The 4,189-nt window shown below is 33.1% G+C and overlaps 1 pseudogene across 1 annotated transcript; it reads right to left on the bottom strand.

The window, feature by feature from the left end:
- Nucleotides 1–461: 461 nt before the first annotated feature.
- On the bottom strand, nucleotides 462–3,552 carry LOC143623085 (uncharacterized protein At1g01500-like; annotated as a pseudogene). The gene is made up of 3 exons (XR_013151831.1): nucleotides 3,319–3,552; nucleotides 2,030–2,765; nucleotides 462–831 (listed from the first exon to the last, which is right to left on the bottom strand). The product of XR_013151831.1 is annotated as an uncharacterized protein At1g01500-like (transcript).
- Between the last annotated feature and the right edge of the window lie 637 nt (nucleotides 3,553–4,189).

Below are 4,189 nucleotides of genomic sequence, written 5' to 3'. Positions count from 1 at the left end.
TAAAAATTTTGTTTCTTTATCCTAAATGTAGTTTAATTAATCACTACATCACTTTACAAAAATCAAATAGTTCAGTATTTTAATTCCCATACATCTTTACTAAAATCAAATAGTTAAGTCTTTTATTTTATTGCCAAGGGATGAACTCCAATGAGCAAACAATTACACAAACTCAAACTAGGCCAGCAGCAACTACCGTAACACCCGGTACAGCTACACGATCTCGACGCGGGCACGTTTACTTGTTTATAATAAAGTTGTAAAATTGTATGGATTAATTACAAAGAATCTGCTTTCATTATTGCATATTTATTTTAAATAAATAGGTCACCAAACACAACTAAACAAGTCAACCAAAACCCCATGACTTTGTACTAGAAAATAGAAGCCAGAACTTTTATTATTTTCAACACGTACACAAAATATTTTCTCTATAACGTTATTAAAATCAACAAAACCTATATACACAACAATTACAAACTAAACAACTAAAAACGCTAATAAAATGTATTCATATCGATGTAGTTCACCTCAATTGGCTATAACATTATATCAAACCCCAAACAACTAAAAACAAACAAAAACAAAATATTACAAAAGCCGTCTTCTGAAATTTCGGGTGGTAGATTGATAAGTACGAACAAGAAGACCGACTCCAATTCCAACCCCGAGGCAAATTCCAAGGCCTAAACCAACACCAACCCTAACACCGGCATTGAACCAAGTGAGTTCACCATCTTCACCATCCATGTACTCATTCTGATTCCAAGGCTGCACGCTATTGTTGTAATCGTATTCGTTTTCTGGCTTATAAGGTCCATATTCTGCTTCCTGCAGACAGTCTCTAGACTTGTTTAAAATGCAGGTACTTTAGAAAGAAAAGAAAATGATGACTTGTTAACTCTTAAATTGGTTAAATAAAATTTAAAATGTACATTTTAGACAAGTTTATGAACTTGTTTAGCTGGTTTTTCGTGAATTTTCTACAAGTTGAGTGATCAATCAATTAGTCATACCCAGTAAAGTCCCACCAATAGCATAGCTATAAGTAGGGTCTGGAAATGGTGGGATGTAGGCACACCGTACCTCTATCCACATGGATAAAGAGGTGGCTTCCAGAGAGACCCTCAGCTCTAAAGTATATATGTATGAAGCAATACAAAGAAAATCAGAGTTCAACAACAACAATAATAATAATAAATAATAATAATAATAACAATAACAATAACAATAACAATAACAATACTATTTATGTAGAGAAAATATTATTATGGTGTGTGACTAAATAAACAGAAGCCCTAAGGTATTCCTTTCTCCATGTAGAGAAAATATTATTATGGTGTGTGACTAAATAAAGAGAAGCCCTAAGGTATTCCTTTCTCCATAAAAATCCTTAATTTTAATTCTACTTCTCCAAGCATTCCTATCCTCAACCATGTCCTCGAGAGGTTTAAGTCTATCAAATCATTCTTAATCCTCTCATCCCAAGTCAATTTAGGTCTTCCTCTACCCCTTCTCCCCTCTATAGTAATGTTTTCTACAAGTTGAGTGACTTTGTATGAAAATTAAGTTGGCTGAATTTTTCGTGAAAAATATGAAAATATATTGGTTTTGCATGATATTAACCCTAAAAGAAAAAAAAAACAAAACAAAATTTGAACCCTTTTGTTTTTTTGAAAAAGAACTAGGTAATATACAAATGTTCAAGTAAAAACATGTTAAAAATACAACACAAGGTAAATACATATAGTATAAAAGTTCAAATAACATATATTTTCTATCAAAATACTGCATTCATTAATATGGCTTCTAATTAAATTAGTTAAAATTTTAATGCATCATGAATACACTATGCATACCTTTCGACCCATTTGATCAAGATCTCCTTTTTAGCTAACCCGTAATAAAAAAAAATCACAACCCGAATCCACCCATTCATAACTAAACAGGTTCAAATTCAAAACCATTACATCTAGCAAACATAATACCATTATAACTCCAACTAAACAATATAAACTTCAACAAATACCTGAAGATTAAGTCCAGACTGAACATCTTTCCGCGATCCAGTAGTCTCACCCTCAGGAATGGTATCCAACACCATTTTTCGGTTTTGCTTCTTTCGAACACTAATTTGCAAAGTCTTGGTCAAAATAACCGGTGAACCCGAAAATGAACCCGCAACATAAACCTCAATCATCGGCACCATCGAATCAAAACCCATAACTTGTTTCCCTTTCAAAACCCTAGAATTTGCCCCAATCATCGATTCACAACTCATACTCCATCTATCCATATCATTATTCTTCGATTTCACAAACCCATTGTTGTTGTTGTTGTTGTTGTTGTTATCCATTTCCAAAACACCCTAAAGGATCAAATCTTCACCATCAAAAACCTCGAATTTAACACTTCCCGATAATCTAATACTGTCGGTGCTCACAAATGTCGCTTCTTCGAACTTTTTGTCGATTCGGTTTCGTTTTAACCGGCATAATATTCCTTGCGAGTCGAGGGTGCATCGTTTGTTGTTGACTTCAAGAATGGTGTCGGGGGATAATGGGATTTGGGCGAGGGTGAGATATTCCGGTGTGTAACCATCCACCATAAAGTTGCTGATACGAACATAGAATACGCGTATGTCGAACCAAGGTAATAATGGTTTGGTGTACGGTTGGTAATTAGGGTATTTGATGATTTGAAGGTTGTTTGGTGTTCCGTTCATGTTTTTGATGCTTTCAGGAGGTTAAGTCCCATGGAAAGAACTAAAAAGAGTCAAATCAACCCTGCAAAATTACAGTTGTAAAAATTGAGAAAGAACCCCAATTTAAAGAAATCTATGATTCGGATATGTTAAGCCAGTTTTAATAAGCAAAATTCCAAACACCCCGTATTTTGAAGAAATATACTGAATACAAACAACTTATAGTTTGGCTTTAGATAATCAAAAGTCAAAGCTGTTTTATTCCAAACACTCAGAGCAGATTAACGAACTTATAGCCTGATTATATAAACTGAAACACTGTAATAATAATAATAAGAATCAACACACTTAAATACCCAATGGTAAAATTATTACCCAATCAGCTAACAAAATAAAAAGAAGAAACACAAACCAGAAATCAAGCATCCAAACCCAATTGTTAGATTGCAATCATCAATTCACTAATCAGACTGTCTGTTTATATGTTATTATTATTATTATTATTATTATTATTATTATGTGAAAGAGATACAGATTGGAATCCAAAAAACAGTCGGCAAATTCTAATACTGACAAACCCAAAATTAATTTAATTAAACTGAAAATTGATTAACAACAACTTACCGTCCACAAAGTCTGAATCTGAAAACCCACTTTCCAAATATTAGAATCGAATACCAGCCGTATGTAATTTGATTAGAAATTGATTTTAGATCTCGGAAACCCTAAAAAGATTGAAGCTTTTTGGCTTTGGAAACATCGAATTGAATTGAATAGGTTTTGATGGCGATTAGTAGAGGAAAGAAAGTTCGTTCCTTATCCAAAAGGGAGAGTCAGGAATAATAAAATATTATTGCTATTATTATTAACATGAAGATATATATAGATAATATAAATGTCTTATTTATTTATGTTTTCATAGGTTTTGATTTAATGACGTGACTAACCTTTGACAAATTGAGAAAACATGGTGTGTGGTGTTTCCAAAATGCAACTTTTTCATATCAAGAATTATTATGCGAAAAATATAAATACTAAAAAATATACGGATTTACAAAACTATTTTCACTCAAAGTCTCCATATTTCATCCTCTTTCCCACCAAAATCAGATCGCCGCTATCTTCTTCCTTTGATGCAAACAACTTATTCAAATTCCGGTTTCCTACTCAAATCATCATTTGATCCTCGATCACCTATACACTATCACCATGTCAACCGGTATCATTAGCCAAATATTGACAGCTCATTTCTGTCAAACATGGGCATGATCGATTTTGACCAAAATTGGTTTAAGTAAAACTGGACAAAAACAAAACTAATAATAAATCGAGACCTACGACACACAAACAATGTAGAACACGTAAGAAAAAGGATAAAGTGAAACAGATTCCTCAATGGCCTTTCTTTCCATGATAACACCCCACGTATCATTGTCGATGTGCAGATTTTTGGCCACATCGCACTAGCAAACCATCATTTAACCT

Source organism: Bidens hawaiensis, unplaced genomic scaffold (assembly GCF_021521415.1).
Source record: "Bidens hawaiensis isolate Kalapana, Puna unplaced genomic scaffold, B.hawaiensis_p1.1 tig00003288_1, whole genome shotgun sequence".
NCBI classification, from domain to species: domain Eukaryota; kingdom Viridiplantae; phylum Streptophyta; class Magnoliopsida; order Asterales; family Asteraceae; genus Bidens; species Bidens hawaiensis.
This window is presented reverse-complemented; position numbering and strand designations above follow the sequence as displayed.